Genomic DNA, 20274 nt, shown 5'->3' on the forward strand with positions numbered 1-20274 from the left:
GAAGCCTGCTTCTCCCTCTCCCACTACCCCTGCTTGTGTGCCCTCTCTCGCTGTGTCTCTCTCTGTCACATAAATAAAATCTTAAAAACAAACAAACAAACAAACAGAAGGCTATAAATTTAAGTTTAGGTCAGCAAAACAAGAAAGAGTGAATTCCTTAGGTGCCCTTCGAATGGTAAGAATAATACTGGCAGAGGGAATGAGGGAATGAACACTTAGGTAAGGATCTTGAGACTACCTCTAGGAGCAAACATCATTCCCATTCTGGCCAAGGAACTGAGGATATAACATGGCAAGCTAACTTTGCCTGTAAGAAGAAAATTCTTCCAAAAATTAATTTTTTCCATGAGAATTTTTGAACTATAAATGCAACACACAACAATCTCTCCTATATAAATGTCAGGTCAGTCACTAAGTTAAATCCTACCCTGAGTATAAAAATGTACTTAAACTTTGTCCCTAATATCTATGGAATAGCATTAAAAGTCTTTTTATTCTGGGGTAACTTGGTGTTCTTTGCAAATAACTCCCTCCACAGGATGTAGTAGCAAAGAAACTTGTACTTCAGCTTCTTTACTCAACTGAATTATTACCAGGATAAGTGACGCATTTTGAAACAAATAAATTGAAAGTCTCATGGAAAAATACTTTTGAAGTTATTAAACGTTAAACCACTTTTAACAAGTTTGTAAACTTCACTTCTAATTTAAAATCTATTTTCAATTAAATGTTTCATTAAGGTCCCATGAGCACTGATTTATAATAATAAGGATTATGTATCTACTTTGATTCAAGGAATTATAAGTACTTGAAACTCTGGGTCCTATTTTCCAGTCTTCCCAGGGGACTACAAGGGAGGTTTACAAGTAAGGAAAAACTTAACCATTCCCCTTGACCCAGGGTTCTGTCTGCCAGAGTGACTTACTTTGTGCAGCTATTAACTAAATGTGCAGAATAAAAATTTGTCCATATTTCTAAAATCAAAATGGGTGGTTACTGAATAGTGAAGTGACATCCCACATATAGTATATTTGTATGTAGGGTATATTTATAAGATAGATCATTTAAGATTTTTTTCAAATTTTAATTTCCCGATATTTCAGGACTAATGTAGGAAAGCCTATAAATATGCACAAATATGATTACCATATATCTTTCCCCCCAAAAGAGCTCAGATAAATGTCTCGGATTTTAAGGAAGTTGTATCAATGGTATCAAAACATAATGGGAAACAAAATAGTTTTGGAACCAGTGGACTTGAAATAAACTTTATAATTCTGCCTTTTTAAACAATGTAACATTTGATAAGATATTTAAATCTTAATATCCCTATGAAATGGGAAAGAGAAATTCAAATTCAGTTATTCTTATAATTGTTAATAATTGTGATGAACTCCAGTTTTTGAAACCTCACTTAAGCAGTGGCCAATGACAGGCTTAGGTGACATTTCTAACCTAATGGCTGCAAAATCACTGTGCCAAATCTGGATTTTTGTTTAGCCTGAGAATCCTAGGTGGGGATTGTTCTTGTTTTAAGCCACATAGCTATTCCACTGCTGCAAGTCCTCAACCACTTGGATGAATTACAAAAACAAGAAACTTTTTTTTAAAGATTTTATTTATTTATTTGAGAGAGAGAGAATGAGGGATAGAGAGCACGAGAGGGAAGAGGGTCAGAGGGAGAAGCAGACCCCCTGCTGAGCAGGGAGCCGGATGTGGGACTCCATCCTGGGACTCCGGGATCATGACCTGAGCCAAAGGCAGTCACTTAACCAACGGAGCCACCCAGGTGCCCCAAAACAAGAAACTTTTAATAACCAAACAATTTTCCCAGGGAGCAATGGATTCTTACTCATTGAATCAAAAAAAAAAAAAGAACATTCTTCCCATTTCATTAGCATAGAAGTGATACACCTTTGGTATAGTGCCTCTTGAATAGACTGAGCTCGGGTATGAAGAGACTATGTGAAAATGCCTGAGCTGGGTTATAATTACTCTATAATTCTGATTTCCAAAACTGAGCCACAAGTGGAACTTCTGCTATCATCAACCCAGGAGGGCCCTGTTCCTTTATGCATATTACAGTGTGCTTAAATGTCAGCTGCTGCGGATGCCATTTGCTGAATATACCAAGTTTAACAGTGTGGTTACATCAAAGGGACTTAAATATGTAGTAGCCCCATTGGTATTTTGATGTTTGTTAGAAAAGCATCACAGGGTAAATCGTATCTAAAGTCAGCAGGACAAAGGCAGGGATTGTTTGTAGTGACAACAATGTTTCAACATGACAGCTGCATGTGCTTTAATTGCTCCCAAGTGGAAATAAATTCTGATTTAAAAAGCAAACACAATAAGTGTTCGGATTATCTGAATATATATTAAGTCATACAAATTAATTTTTCAAAATAATATTTATGATTTATCGTTCAAAAGTTTAAAATGCATGAAATTACTATTCTCCATAAATATCATTTATATAATAATGGCCATCAAGGCTTACTAGCAATACCTGGAAAACTGGCCATTAGTTGTGGGAAGGAGGCTATGGAAAGGAGGGAGGCTGGGTTACAGAGAAAAAAACCCAGATACAGAGTTCACTGTTAGTAAAGAGACTGGAGAAGTACGTATGGAATTACCAGTTGAACATTGCCTTTGAGTTCTATAATACTAAGGGAAAGAATTTTAGTTACTCATGGCTATGTAGCAAACGACCCCACAATTTAGTGGATTCAAACAAGGATTTATCATTTCTTCTAATTCTGTGGGTGGCCTGTACAGTTCTTCAGCTAGTCTTGCCTGAGCTTTCTGATGCACCTGAGACTCTCTGGTGGCTGGGCTGGGCTGAGGTGAGCTTCTCCACACGGTCTTTCAGCCCAGTCTTTTCAATCACCTGGCAGTCACAGGTTCCAAGAATGTGAAAGCAAAGCTGCAAGGTCTCCTGAGAATGAGTCTCAGAAGCCTCACTACGTTATCTTGGCTGCCACAAACCAAGCTGCAAGGTCAGGTGAGAGTACAGAGAAAGGGGCTTCGTTTTTAAAGGGAGAAGCACTAAACACTCTGTGACCATATTTAATCTAACACAGAATTCTATAATCAAATTATTTTTACACATAATAAACCAAAGTCCTGTAATGTCATTTGTTATCTTACACCATTTATTTATTGACCTATCTTATCATTCCCCTATCTGTATGATGCTGAAGATTGATGGTCAAGCCCAAGTTTTTTTCACAATTGACAGCTAATATCTGTCACTGAACTGTGAAGAGCAATGAATGAGATGCTGTCAACTGTAAATGGGTCCTATGTAATGAAGAGGAAATAATGACAAATACTATGCTACTTGAAAGCAGGAAGAATTGACTGGGCCCCATCACTCCAGGGCTCCTATGTGTCACTTCCCCTTGTATTACGTTATTTCAACCTTTTAGAAAATTACAGAATATACAAAAAATACAGAATATATAAAATTACAGAATATACAAAAAATAAATAACAAATAAAAAATATGTCTATATATAGACATATACACAGTGATACTCCTTTTACCTATGTGCATTACAGAAGTTTACACATGGGCATGAGGCACATATGAGATGGGTTATTACAGTATTGTTCGTAGAAGATAAATGTCTGGAAATTCATCAATGGGAAGAAGGTAAATGAAAGGTAAACTAAACAGTGACTGCAAGTTATCTAATATAACATCGACCTGTCCCCTATGATTTTCCTGCATACTGTATATGCTCTCTGAACATATGGCTGAATTGACACTAACAAACTAATATTGAAAGACATTTTCCTTCTGTCACTACATCGTCAGAGCCCATCTAACTTTGGGAAGGCTAAAGAAAACCGATGGTCACAGACTGAAGTTACAGTAAAGTGTATTGGATACTTCTTGAGAGTCCTTATATAAAGAATTCTTCTTTAAAAAATTTAAATTCAATTAGCCAACATATAGGACACATCATTAGTTTCATATGTAGTGTTCAATCATTTATCAGTTGTGTATAACACCCAGTGCTCATTACAACATATACCATCCTCAATGCCCATCACCCAATTGCCCCATCCCCCTACCACCTCCCCAAGAGTCTCTCATGGTTTTTCTCCCTCTCTGGTGACTTCTCATTCAGTTTTCCCTCCCTTCCCCTATGATCCTCTGTCTTATATTCCACATATGAGTGAAACCATATGATAATTATCTTTCTTTGATTGACTTATTTCACTCAGCATAATATCCTCCAGTTCCATTCATGAACAAATAAGCCTAAAATTTGTATGGAACCAGAAAAGACCCTGAATAGCCAGAGGAATGTTACAAACCAAAGCTAGTGGCATCACAATGCCAGACTTCAAGCTCTATTACAAAGCTGTCATCATCAAGACAGTATGGTACTGGCACAGAAACAGACACATAGATCAATGGAACAGAATAGAGAGCTCAGAAATGGACCCTCAACTCTACAGTCAACTAATCTTCAACAAAGCAGGAAAGAATGTCCAATGGAAAAAAGACAGTCTCTTCAACAAATGGTGCTGGGAAAATTGGACAGCCACATGCAGAAGAATGAAACTGGACCATTTCCCTACACCACACACAAAAATAGACTCCAAATGGATGAAAGACCTAAATGTGAGACAGGAATCCATCAAAATCTAAAGGAGAACACAGAAAGCAACTTCTTCCACTTTGGCTGTAGCAACTTCTTGGTAGACACATCTCCAGAGGCAAGGGAAACAAAAGCAAAAATGAACTATTGGGATTTCATCAAGATACAAAGCTTCTGCACAGCAAAGAAAACAGTCAACAAAGAATTCTGATGTGTAAAGCAGTGAAAGAATAACCAGGTACACAGTATAGTCAGTTTTCATCTGGTAGAAGTTATATACTAAATATACTAAATAATTCTGAAAATAGAAATATGTTCCCCATTCATAAAAAAAAAATGGGTTGCATTGAATGAGTTTTTCAATATAAGGGACTTGTCACTATATTCTGAGCCCGTTTTATGGTATCATATCTAGTCCTTTTCTTGAACAGCAAACTCACAGTAAGAGAGAGTAGATTGGTGGTCAGGGGCTGGGAGTGGGGAAAATGGAGAAATGTTGGTCAAAGTGTACAAACTTCCAAATATGAGTAAGTTCTGGGGGTCTAATGTACAGCATAATTAACAAAACTGGTACTGTACACTTGGAAGTTGCTATGAGAGTAATCTTAGATGTTCTTACCTTAACAACAACAATGAAATGGTAAGTATGTGAGGAGCCTCATTGTGGGAAACATTTTGTAATTTATATCTATATAAAATTATAACATTGGATACCTTTAACTTATACAGTGTTAAATCATATCTCAGTAAGGTGTCAATTAGATCACAATAAAGCCAAGAAAAAAGTCCTTTTACAAATAAGAAATACAGTCAAACTAAGATGAGGAGATTAGAGCAGCGGTATTGGGAAGGAGACAACTTCCATCAAGTCAGGGCAGTTTGTTCTAACTGAAATTTACTAACTATAATTATATAAACATGGACTCCTAAATATCCAGTATATTTATGTTTTGAGGGATTTACTTTTACCCTTATACAATGCAATCTAGTTATTCCTGATCTACAATTAGTGCAGTACTAAAAACAATAGCAATATGGCGGACTTAGAGGTCTCTGGATTGAAATTCCAGATTCCTAATTTTCTGTGTATCATGCAATCATTAGTTTTCCTTAAGAATCAGTTTCCTAATTTATAAAATGTGTAAACCAACATTATATGTAAGGTAATTTCTCAGATCAAAACAATGCATTTAACAATCCATTGTACACTTCTGAGCACGTAGTAAAGAGTTAAAATCCTTCCAACATATTCAGTATTTTTTCTCCTGGCATTAAAACCACATCTTTATTTAAAATAGCCATGCAACTATAGATAAGCTTGTATTGTCTAGTGGAAAAAATGGTGAGGGCGGATCAGCAGTCATAAGTTATCGGTAGCAAATTAATTTTGAGTAATTTATTTTTTTATGCATGCCAATTTTCTTATATGCAACGCAACCGATATGATGATTATTTTGTTTGCTGGTAATTTTGAAAATCAAAATATTATGGAAGCCAAAATATTCTGAAAAGTATAAACTCACATTAAATTCTTTAAAATATTCTGTATTAAAATTGCCTCTAATTGCAATCTAGCAGTACAATCAAAGATAATCAATCAAGCAATACAATCAAGGATAATCAATATTTGGGAATGATTTATACCTAAGCATAAGAAGCATCATCACATAAAATATATAGCTCATTTTTAAAAAATGGAGAAGCAACATAACTTACTATGTGAGCTTTAATAAATTATACATTTTCTTTAACCTTAACTTTCTAAAAAATTCTTATTTTAATATTTTTAATCCTTTGGTTTTTTTGCTGGTATGGGGTTTGTAGGTAAAAGAGAGATGGACTATTTTAGTCTTGTTCTTGGACAGTTTGTTGATAGCAAACAGGAGGTGTAGATCAATGAACACGGATGTAGATTAGTGCATAGTGTAAGTACAAAGGAGAGATTTAACATGGAGATGGGATGGAAAAGAGAAATAAGATCAGTGTTTACTTATTATCTATGCTGACACAGACATATTGATATCTAGAATATACTGTTGGTGTTACAGGTTAAGAAAGCTTGGTAATATGAGAGCATTTTGATGTATAGCCTTATCTAAAAACATTGAAATTTAAAATAGTTTACATATTTTTAGGGTACATTTTTAGCTGGTAACGTCTAATTTAAGGTAAGTTTAATTCATCTAAGAATTCCTCTTTTGGAAAAAAACCTAGTAATAAATATACTAATGGGAAATTCTTTTCTTTGTTGATTCTGCCAGAGAACAAGAAAACAATTTCTACTTCTGTAGTTTCTCTATAGAAATGCATACTTAACAAGTAAAAGTGGGTCTATTTCTATTAAAATGGAATTTTCCCTCAGAAGAAAATACACTTACAAAAATTGTAACAAAAATGTATAAACCACTACATTCAGAGTCAGTTATTGAAAATTACACTTGCATGTTTGTTGGATTGTACCGGTAATTGAGCAAATATGGTACAGAGTTCTTATCTTTTACTTCATAGGTTTTCAAGTTCCTCGACTCCTGAACCACATATATCAAACATGCATTAATTTCCTCTGGTTTGAAGTTAGGATGAGATGCCAGGTACAAATCTATGACTTGCCCGTCCTATAATCCATCTCTCTGAAACTGGTTCCAGGCAGTCCTTCCATCATATCCAAAACACTGGCTAGAGTTAAATGTGGTCCATCCATGTGACATAATCCCCTGCCCTCTCGATTTCCAAGAACATCGATAGTATCATCACCAAAGAATTATAAAATGAATATTGTTCGATTTAAAACATGTTCTTCAGTAAGTGTTCACTCTACCTCACTACTTCGTTCAACTCTACTGGAACAAAACCTTTCCTCATATCCCATATGTGTTAGCAAGTTTAAAATTCTAATCAGGAAAAAACATGACTGAGACTCTGTCCTACATCCAAAGGATTATTTTTTTTTACATAATAAAATACAAAGCAATTTTAAAGTATTGATTAAATAAGATAAATAAAACAGTGGCCCAGGAAAACACTGAACTTGGGGTATAGTTTTCTCTGACATAACAGGACTTCAAAGGGAAACTCCTACAGGAAAATCAATTACAAAATTCTGATGAGAAAGTAAAATTTCCTCACTTACTAGTAATTGCTAAATATAATTGGTTAGGTTAACATGCGGAAGTACCCTTTATATTTTTCTTTGTCTTAGAAGTAATTAGTAATTATCATCAGTTTGAAAGAAACATTTATGGTCTTTTATTAAGATTTATCACCTATAGTATCATTGACAGACATCCTGCCTAGGCTTGAAATCTTCACATAAAAAAACTCATTGTCTCAAGTTATAAAGGATTTTCACGCAGTCATTTTTATATGATATAAAAATCCCAACCCATTGAGTGTTCTGATTTGTTTCAACCCAGGATATGATACTACACTTACAGCAGAGACTTAACCAATATCTGGTTATCCTCTACTTCTGGGAAAAGTGAAAGAATGCATTTCTTATCCCTCTCACAATTCAGCAAGACCATGTTGTGACTATTTCTGGACAATAATAACTAGAAATAATAATTGTAAATTATTAGTAATACATTGAAATAAGTTATATAAACTCACAAATATAAGTGCTGAAGACTAAAGGAGGAAGCTTTTAAATCTTAATTTACTTGAAGGGACATTTTTAGTAAGAGATGAAATAAGATGGGATTTAAAGAATAAGTTGTAGAAATAGGATGGTAAGAAGGGAATATATATATTTGGAACACCGTCTACAAGATCATGATGGAATGAGAGTCTATGCTGTACACTGAAAATGAAACTACTATGGTGAAGCTAAACCACAGGATGGGTTCAAGTTTCTAGTTTATGAGGGAAGGATACAGAACAATGGTGGACTAAAATGAATAAAGGTATGAAGTATGAATACAGATGATGGAATCAAGAGAGAATACCCTATCCAGTCAAAGGCATTTAAGTTTTCTTCTGTAGGGAAGTGGGAGGAAGGTGATCATTTCACATTATGATATTTTTACAAATTCCTGTGAAACAGAAATGCTGTTATTCGAATATCTAAATTTTAGTAAGTATAGAAAGACATTTCAAGTCTTAGGAGAGATCATAGATTTATATGGAAATCATCCCATTCCCACATTAAAAGTTACAGTTTATACAGTAGGCTTACAGAGTCCAGACTGTGACCAGGGACACATATTACCAGTGTTCAATACCTACTTACAAATTTTCCATCTCTTTATAAGATGGTGTAAGTAATATATAGCAATGATTTAAGAGAAGACATGAAGGGAAACAAGAGGAATAATAATAATAATGTTCGTAATAATCCTTAAACACTGTTTAAGAAACGAAATAAGGCAATATCTCTTCCTCAAGCATTTCCATTTGGTTATTCAACTATATGTGATTTTTGGAAAAATACTATGGATTTTATTTTATTTTACTATGGATCTCTGGTGTCATGGTGTCCAAATGAAAGGAAGCAATGTATGTAATCATGATATATCCTATTTAAGTAGAATGACATACGTAAACACATGCATATATTTTATTAGATAATTAAAAGACTTCTTAAAATTTTACTTACAATGAGAAGTGACATGATATGGTTGAACTGATTATTAATTTGTGTTCAGTATTTGTCAGTGAAGTATCTATTGTTTGCATATTAATGGCAATGCTATTTCAGAATATCTATTTTCAAGAAATATGATCCTTTACATGCATTTTAAATCACTGGGTACTTCTCAGCACACATTATTAAACCAGACCACGAATAAGTTTCTTAGATTTCACTGTTAACAATTTATGTGGTACATAACTAAAAAGCAGATGTCTGATAATTGACCAAAGGGAGCTGCTCACCCTGCTGCATCAGAGCAGTAACTTCCACTCTCAGAATAAAAATAGGCTATGAAAGAACAAAAGCAATCTGTACAAGATCCCTGTTAGGAGATAATTCCCCAACAATTAATCTATGCAGTGTCACTTTAATTTAAACAATATGCAACATACTCAAGTATCATAAAAAAGAAAAAAATAATAAGACTACGTTTCAAACGCTGCTAATTTTTGAGAGTGTTTTCAAATTAGCCACGCATTTAGAAAATTCTGTAAAATGTTCAATGTTGAAAAATTTGAAATGCAGCCAACAGAAGAAATAATGCCATTTCCGAATTTATCTTTTATGAATAACAGGAAATATTTTTTTTAAATTTCTGTAGAAAGCTGGCTCTGTTTAATAATGATGGCCTTGGGGCACCTGGGTGGCTCAGTCATTAAGCGTCTGCCTTCGGCTCAGGTCATGATCCTGGAGTCCTGGGATCAAGCCCCGTGTCGGGCTCCCTGCTGGGCGGGAAGCCTGCTTCTCCCTCTCCCACTCCCCGTGCTTGTGTTCCCTCTCTCACTGTCTTTCTCTGTCAAATAAATAAAATCTTTAAAAAAAAATAAACAAAAAAATAAAAATTCTGAAAAAATTTGTGTTAAAAATAGCAAGTTCTCAATATTTTATTTCAAAGTGATTCATATTCTGAAGAGAAGAGCCTGTATGCAAAATTCCCCTTCTATTATGACCAGTTCTTATGAACTAATTTTGATAAATGCCCAACAAAGTCAGCCTGGGTACTCTGCATTCTTCATTTCTTTAAAGGACAAAGAAGTGTGTGTATCCCATATTATAGGCAATATGAACTATTCAAAGATATGACTTTGATAATATTCTTCCATTTTATATAATATTTAATACTTGTATAATACATAAAATAGTCATAAATTTTAACCTATTCACCATAACTGTTGTTTCACTTTCCCATTTTGTCCATATAAATACACAGAATTGGGAATAAATTTGTGTGTGCATGAGCCTATGATATAGACATGTAGGAAAAAACTTGATTTGAAATCTTAGAAGAACAGTTAAAACATATTTTTTCTCAACTAAGAACAATCTGTTCCTATGACATTTCAAAATAGAAATACATTTGTATGTACATTAAAATGGTTTCAGAATATTGTATTATTGGGCGCCTGGGTGGCTCAGTTGGTTAAGCGACTGCCTTCGGCTCAGGTCATGATCCAGGAGTCCCTGGATCGAGTCCCACATCAGGCTCCCTGCTCGGCAGAGAGTCTGCTTCTCCCTCTGACCCTCCCCCCTCTCATGTGCTCTCTCTCTCTCTCTCGTTCTCTCTGTCTCAAATAAAAAAAAAAAAAATCTTTAAAAAAAAAAGAATATTGTATTATTTTTCATTAAGAAAAAGGAAAGCATTAAATATTAGGGATCTGTTTTAGATATTAGATAAATGAAAATAATAAGCTTTAATAAACTAAAATATACATATTGATGCTATTATGTAACAATATTCAAAATTAAATGATATTACAGATATGTACACATGTGGTAAATTATAAAGAAAAGTCATGGAACTGATAAAAATGTAAACATTGAGAATATGGTCTAGGAATGTCAGATGTTTACCTGGGAAGACTCTAAGGATGTTTACTGTTCTCTTTCTTAAACTACATACTAGGTGTTCAGGGGCTCCTACGATAGATAAATTACACCCGCCTCCCCACCTTAGTCTTTAAGGAACCTGTGAATAAGTTACATGACATGGGAAAAGCAACTCTGCAGCCTAGATTAAATTAAGGATTGGGAATGGGAGAATATCCTAGGTTGTCTGGATGGGCCCAATGTAATCACAAGGATTTTCCTAAGTGAGACAGGGAGGAAGGAGAGTTAGAGTCTGAGTGAGGCAGCTGAAGACTAGAGTGTCCATATATGGTGTTGAAGACAGAAGGGCCATGAATCAAATAATGTGGACATCTTGTAGAAGCTGGAAAACATAAGAAAATAGATTCTCCCTTCGAGTCTCCAGAATGAACATAGCCCTGCCAATATCTTATTAGTGCATCGAATCCCCCATTTCAGATTTCTGATTTCAGGTCTGTAAGATAATAAGTTTGCATTGTTTGAAAGGTCCAAATATCTTTGCAGCAGCAATAGGTAACTAATAAACTGCTCCCCCACATAGCCATCTTTAGATCTCATATTAAGGGGCTACTTAAACTTTTCATATTTTAAGACATTCAAGGAAAGGACGTGTTACACAATTTTATTATTCACTTAAACTTTGACTCTTTTTTGAAGTTTTTTAAAAACTTCAAAAGAACCACATTCCATCTTTTTCTATAATAACTATTTGAAATAAATACCATGAAAAACAACAAAAACCTACAAGGTAAAACATTTTTTCAGTGTCATATTAGCAACTCATTGTTTAATGTTATTAGATCTTTTCCTGATTTCTGAAATTACCAAAATTGAAAGTTCAATTTTATTTTAATTGCAAATTAAATGTAGACTCTTGTAGACTCCTATTCAGATTTAAGAAACTAATGAAAAAGTCCACTCTGCCTACAGAAATTATCTTTCTTTATATATATAAAGTATATATTTTAAAGTATATTTCTTTTATTGCACATATATTTTTATATTGAATATAATATGGACCAATGTTTTAAATTTGAGTTACATTATGATCAGAGGATTTTTAGGAATGGACCAAATACATACATAGACCCATGCTTTAATGTACAAAATATTAACTGTCATTTTATATTCATCATGTAACTACCAAAGTAATCATGAATAGGAATTGTTCCTTTTCCTAGGTATATTTTTGCAAGAATTTCAGCATTAAATATTTAGCTACCTACTGACTAGTAAGGTAGAATGCTACTATCTTTTACATAGTAACCTGTCAATTTATCCAGTGATGACTGCCCCCCCCACTTTTGTTAAGTGGAAGTGATGGATTTACTGAATATCATTCAAACTTCTCTTGTTATCCTGAAAATCATTTCTTTTACTAGGAGCTTTATAATTATGTACTTGCCATGTAAAAAAATAAAAAGTAACTGCATTTCAGATAATTTTTTTATCGAGGATAAGGAAAACTCAAGGACATGAGGGCTTATATCTATTAGCTTAGGTGAAAGTAAATATCAACATTTTGCAACAAAATTGGGAGAAACAAAAGTGCAGAGTATTAGCACTCCTGAGTCTAGATTACCCTGGGTTCGACCTAATTAGGGCAGGGAAATTGTTGGCCATATCATTTATACTTAGATCTGCCCACAACCCATACTCACATCTACTACCATATTGATAGATTTTAGTTTGCAAATAAATGTAAGAAGAAACAGTTAAAAGTGGATTTAAATATAAAACATATCCATATATTACCATGTTAGATATGTCAAGTATTTATGTGTAAAGTATACTACAGTGGTATAAAACAAGATATAATTATGCCACAAAATATACACATATATAAATGTTAAATCTTAAACCTTATAACATGTAGTTTTGTAATTAAAGTATTCTGCAAATTAAATCACCTTGATATTTCTTTCTGTACCCCCAATTTTTCAATTTATTTTTCTCATATCACCTCACTTATAATGTGTTTCTACTCATTTCTGCCTGCCAAATCTTAAATATTTAAAAACTCAACTCAACTGTCACTTTCTTTTGGAAATCTTACCTATTTCCTAATATGTTCTTTTTGTTCTCTGTGTTCCCCACCAATGTCTTCTAATTATATTTATTTGGGTTATTGTTTCATCCCTAAAATACTTACCATGAAGCTTTATTAATAAGATGCTAATAAAGTCTGATATCCTGGAACAAAGAGAATATTAAGGTCAGATGCATTCTACATCGTGACTCGATTAAGGAAAGTGTAAATGAACGCTTTCCTTCCAAAAGGTAATTAACATTGTCTGGGTATTTTTGTAAATAACATCATTATACCTGAAAAATATATATCATCCAAGGTAAAGTATGTTCAATTATAACATTAAATAGTGTTTCGACATAATACAATAATCTAAATAATTATTAAAGAAGCACACAGTTTTTCCTGCTTCACACAAATATACATATATATTGAATAACATTGACTTTGTTTTAAAAGTCTAGGATATTACATGGTAAGATGACATATTAAAGATACACCATTGGTTTTGAGGGCAATTAGTCAAGTTTCCCTCAATCAATGAACATTTTATAAAACTTGGAAGTTATAAAAACCACCAAACTTGTTATTGAGGAAAACATTTGTAATAAAATTTTACAGTGAGCTACGATTTAATATGCAAAAATTCAGACTGGCAGAACTTTTTTATAACCCAAATTATCGACTCATGTAAAATAAACTTTTATGAAGAAGTAATCACCTGTCAGATAGTCTTGATTTCAAACTCCTATTTTTTGATTTACTACACTGAAATGAATGCTGATCTTTTAATGTGATCTTACACCTCCCTAGCGAATAGCACTTCTTAAAGTCAGATTTCTTTCCCCAAGAATGAAAATGGACAAGAGTAAAACTGTGATCTTAAGAATAATTGTGTTCTGGGGCGCCTGGGTGGCTCAGTCGGTTAAGCGACTGCCTTCGGCTCAGGTCATGATCCTGGAGTCCCAGGATCGAGTCCCACATCGGGCTCCCTGCTCAGCAGGGAGTCTGCTTCTCTCTCTGACCCTCTTCCCTCTCGTGCTCTCTCTCTCTCTCTTTCTCACTCTCTCAAATAAATAAATAAAATCTTTAAAAAAAAGAATAATTGTGTTCTATATTAGCTTGTTCTTTCCACTCCCAGCCCTCATTTTATTGTAGCTTACTAAGGGAGAAAAAGAAAACTCCATAGATATTCCCTCCATAGATATTCTGTTTCAACTAATACTTTTCTCATCATTTAAAGAGCCACTTAGAATAAGGCTGAGCAAGACCTCCCAATGATCTCCAAATATATGTTTGGTTGTCCAAGTCATTGTACATTTTCATTGCATAAATAACTTTATAAATGACAGGAAAATGCAAACCAAAACCGTAAGACACTATCTCACATCTGTTAGAATGGCTATTATCAAAATGACAAGACATAACAAGTGTTAGTAAGAATGTGGACAAAGGCAACACTTTCGTATTTTTGACGGGAATGTAAATCGATACAACCACTATGGGAACAAGTATTAAGGTTCCTCAAAAAATTAAAAATAGAACTACCATATTACCCAGCAATCCCACTTCTGAGTATATATCTGAAAGAAACAAAATCACTATCTCAAAGTGATATCTTCACTTCCTTGTTTACTGTTACATCATTCACAATAACAAAGACATGGAAATAACCTCAGTGTCCCTCAATGGATAATAGATGACAAAAATGTCAGACACACACACATACACACACACTTTATTTAGCCATAAAAAGAAAATCTTGCCATTTGCATCAGCATGGATGGACCTGAGGGCATTATGACAAGTGAAATAAGTAGAAGACAAATATTGTATGGTCTCACTTACATGCAGAATCTGAAAAAGCTTAACTCACAGAAACAGAGAGTAGAATGGTGGTTGTCATAGACTAAGGGGTGGGGGAAATGGAAGTTACATACTACCAGTTATAAAATGAGTAAGTTCTAGGAATTTAAATGTACAGCATGGTACACTAGTTAACAATACTGAAAGTTTCTAAGAGAGTATATCTTAAATATTCTCACCACAAAAGAAAAAAAAGCAATTACATGAGGTGACAGAAATGTTAACTAACATCATGGTAATAATTCTGCAATATATATGTGTATCAAACCATCATATTATGCATCTTAAACTTATACAAAATTATATGTCAATTATATCTCAATAAATCAAAAATAAAGATACATGCAATTAAAGAAAACAGATGACACCTCCAAGATTCGATTAGTGTCCAGTATGGTAAGTACTATATAGCCAAAAAGTCCACAGAGTCATGAGATTGTATAACTAGAGAATGTGGTTCAAACCAATCCAGGGTGATATCCAATGAACCATTAAAATAATTTCTGAGTAAAGGTGGAATCACAGTTCAAACTATGACATTTACACATAGTTCCTGCGTGGAGAGGAATTTGGTATGTTTGAATAACATTAAATAATGACTGTGTGGCTTGGAATGGATTACACAATTGTAGCTGGAAAGGTCTACACTTGCCAAAAAATTCATAGTCCTTCAAGCCACAGTAAGGATTTTGGAATTTACCCTGAATGCACAAAAGAGACATTCCATATTTTAAAAACAGAATAGGCATCATCAGTTCATAAGATTATCCTGGCTTTGTCTGAAAAATATTTAATAAGGAGGAGTGAGAACAGTAAGGAGACTATTTTCCAAAGATACGATTGCTGCTTATACTAGAAGCTAGTGGAATTGGTAAAATGGAAATTTGAAGTTTATTTAGAGTGTACATTTCTTCTAAAATAAATCAAGTTGTATTCATCAAGCTGTATCATTATGAGATATATTGAGGAATAGCTTACCTACAATGAGAATAAAGTACAATAATAATTTAAAATGTATAACTTGAATTTTAATGGTTAACCACATTCATGAAATTTACTGCCATAATGAAGTTAGAGATCATGTTCATCCCTTTAAAAAGTTCTTTGCACTCATTGGCAATCCATTCCTCCTTCCATCTCTGATCTCAGATAAATAGATCTAACATTGTCAGTATAGTTTAGTTTGTGTTTTATAGAAATATAAGTAGAATGCACAATTTTGTGTCTATCATCTTTCATTTAGCATAAATATATGATAATTTATACATTTGTGTTTTTATAGGTATATGCATATATGCACCTTATGAAATATATGTATTAGTAATATGAATCAAATGTTAGGTAGTGTATATTTTTTAAAGTGACATACATATTAAAATTACCTAGAAGCCTGTGACTAAATAAAATTGATTACTGCATTTTAAGTATATATAATACTCAGATACTACACATTAATAAACTTTCCAAAACTATACATTATTACTCCCATCTTGCCTATGTAAGCAGGTGATCTAAGAATTCTATACAACAGTAACTCAAATAACAATAAAAAATAGAGAGAGCCATAGGCTAGGTTGATGTAGCTTTCAGAAGAGCCAAATAAATCTAAGAATGGGAGTCATTATTTACCCAGTTACTCAAGGTTTCAAAAATACAATGTATTGCAAACAATTTAAGCACTGAGGACATTTTAATGTAAGTGGTTAAATTACTTTGGCAGATGCAAGAAGCCCAATCATCAGAATTTTATACCTAAAAAGTCCTAGTAATTGGAATTTTTAAGCATAAGATTACAGTAAGTGCTGCTTTAGAGGAGGTATTCAATCAGAAAATATTACAATCATACAGGAGACAGAAAATATTCTAGCAATTTATCAACAAATATCCTGACTTGACAACGAGATTAAATAAATGAACAAAATATAACAGGTTGGAGACAAGCCATCATGAAAGGAAACTTGCTAACTGAAGCTGAAATTAATGCCATTAAACATGATGTTTCAGAAGATTTGAGATCTAAACAAATAACAAATGAAAGCTCCCTGCTGTTGATGTATCAGAAGATAGAGATTAAATGGATAGAAAAAAACAGATGAATATATGAACAAACAGTGAATGTGGAACGTGTGTGAATATAGTATATATGTATAATATAAATACATTTGTTTAATATATTATATATATGTATGTGAATATATATATATGACCAGTACTGCTTCAGAGTTTATAATTAAGAAAAAGCAAAAAGAAATGAATCTTAATGATCCTTTTAAACCCTTGAAGCCAACACACTTCATGAAAACATGGGATTATATTAAAACAGAGAGACTTTCACAAAGGAGGTCTTAGAATGCTAACATTGAAATATTTCTTTTGGTCTCTTCTCTGTCCCAAATCCTTTGGCCTTCCCTCCAACTAATATTTTTCAAAGTATACACAGACACACGTGTGTGCACGTGCACACACACACATACACACACTGCCAGGAAATTAACTACTTAAATTCCTTTGCTTGGGGCAGATGGATTTTTTGGTCCATTATCCCAATGATAAATAGCACCACTAGTAAAGTATTTTTGTTTGTTTGTTTTATTTTGTTTTAATTTGCTTAGAGGACTTGAACAAGACTTGAAATGATAAAACTCCTAGAAGAAAAACCTAGGCAGTAAGCTCCTTAGCACAGATACGTCTTAATGATTTTTATTTTTTATTTTTTTGAGTCTGACACTAAGAGCAACAAAAGCAAAAATAAACACGTGGGACTTTATCATACTAAGAAACTTGTGCACAGCAAAGAAAACCATCAACACAGTAAAAAGGCAACTTACTAAGTGGGAGAAAATATTTGCAAATCATATACCTCATAAGGGGCTAATATCCAAAATATATAAAGAACTCGTACAACTCCATAACAACAAAAAAATCCAATTAAAAAATGAGAAGATTTAAATAGACATTTTTCCAAAGAAGAGATACATATGGCACAAATACAGTAAGACATTATAGCACTCTACCCAAACAATACCATCATATTGAGCTGCATACATTCTCCTTCTTCATAGTAATTCTGATACAAATATAATTCAATTGCTGACTATTCAAAATATCATTCTTTAATATAGTGAGTAATCATTTATAGAGGACATAGGTGATGCCTGACACTCATAGATGCTGGGGATACAACAAAGATCAAGATAAATTCTCTGACCACATGCTGCTTATATTAAAATGGGGACACAGAAAGTAAACAAATAAATTTGTTTATAATATATAATAAATTTCTAACACTACCTCCTTAGAGGAGATTTTACTGACCAAGCTCACAAAAAGAGTAGCCCAATAATTCACAATTAACTTACATTGCTTTTTACTTATACCTGTGTCTAGTTATATATACCAATTTATTGCTTTAATTGGCTAATCCAATACCTGGCAGCTCAGATGTCTCCCATGAGTTGTAAAAGCAACAGGCCAAAAATGACAGTAACAATAAAGCCCTTAATAACTTACAGTGATAATACAAACAAGAGGCTAGACTGGACAACATACCCACTACCCACCTCCACCCCTAAACCCATACACTGGGTCACAGTGTATGAGCACAGATGTAGAGGTTCTGCTGCCAAGGAGCCCTGTGTAAAAGGCTCCTGCAGTTGCAGTTTTATGGACCCTAGGTAGAGGAGAAATTAGGGGAGAGAAGCTAAGAGTGGGAAAAGTGCTGAGTACAGAGTCAGAGTAGAGCATCTTTAAGTTTGCCCCTTCCCGAGGCGCCTAGGTGGTTCCGTCATTAAGCGTCTGCCTTCGGCTCAGGTCATGGTCCCAGGGTCCTGGGATCGAGCCCCACATCGGACTCCTTGCTCTGCGGAGAGTCTGCTTCTCCCTCTTGTTCCCGCTTGTACTCTCTCACTGTCTCCTCTCCCTCTCTCTCTCTCAATAAAATATTTAAAAAAAAAAAAAGTTTTCCCTTTCCCTCCAATAAGGTGATGTCAGCAAAAGCACCCGTGTATGTCTTCTTCCCTAGACCCCAATCAAGAGGCCTGGGACTAGGAATGTAAATAAAATATAAAAGCATGACTGACCAGAGGGACCGGAGTCCTTGACTGAGTATCTTCTTCCCTAGACCCCAATCAAGAGACCTGGGACTAGGGATGTAAATAAAATATAAAAGCATGACTGACCAGAAGGGCCAGAGTCCTTGACTACCACTCCCTTCGGAGACTGCAATGCAGTGGCTATGTACCAAGTCCGTTGTGGGGAAACCAGTTTCCCCTTTGAGGACTGCTAGATAAAGCTTTCATAACTGCCTGTGGTCAGGCCTGAAAAATCACACGTATGTTTTTATCCAGAAGTCAGACTCTTCAAGAAGTATTTGAAGTGATAGCGGAATGAAGTGATGTCACTTTAAGAAATTTTATTCATAGAAGCAGATTTACAGATTACTCATTATGTTCCATGTAGGTGCTAGCAGACCCTAATTTTACTCAAATGTGTACAAATCCAGTAGCATTTATTATGAGATATAAATTCCTCCATTGATATTTATTTAGCAACAATGTCAACAATATTTACAACAAATATACAGGACTTAATATTTGGTAGGCTTTATTCTAAGTACTTTAACATACTGATTAATTGAATATCATAAGAACCTTATACAGAAGTTATTATCAATATTTTCATTTTGCATATAAGGAAACAAAGATACAAAGAAACATAATATGGTGGTGGTAGACAGAAAATATAGCTACAAATTCTCCTAAATTTTCCTCCTACTTGCTGTATACCTCCAACTTTTTTGGGGGGGATCAAAATTTATGGGATTTGTTTTGGCTAATATATTAACAATTGTGACGCAAGAAGTTGTTTGTTCTCATTTCCTAGGAGTCCTACAACTACTAACATGTGATAAGCTAGGTCCATCCTGCTTAAAAATAATGGCCCAGTTATCCTAATTTACCATATCCTAATTTACCAAGCAAGAGCCAGCTAACTGTCACACACTTAAATTGTCTGTCATTTCCTGTCAGCACATTGTACATAAATGTTTATGTAAGTGAATTTAGCTTAGATCAGTAGAAGATCCACCTAACATAGTCCAATCCCAATTGCAGACTCACAGATTATAATTCTTTATTGATTTAAGCCACTAAGTTTTGAAAGGTTAGTGGCAAACAATAAATAATTTATCCCATGGCAAGTAACAAAACTGAAAAGGTAGTTATAGATTGTCCTTTAAGTTAGGTTAACATGTTGACCTTTTCACATAA

This window comes from Zalophus californianus, chromosome 3, assembly GCF_009762305.2.
Source record: "Zalophus californianus isolate mZalCal1 chromosome 3, mZalCal1.pri.v2, whole genome shotgun sequence".
Classification (NCBI taxonomy): domain Eukaryota; kingdom Metazoa; phylum Chordata; class Mammalia; order Carnivora; family Otariidae; genus Zalophus; species Zalophus californianus.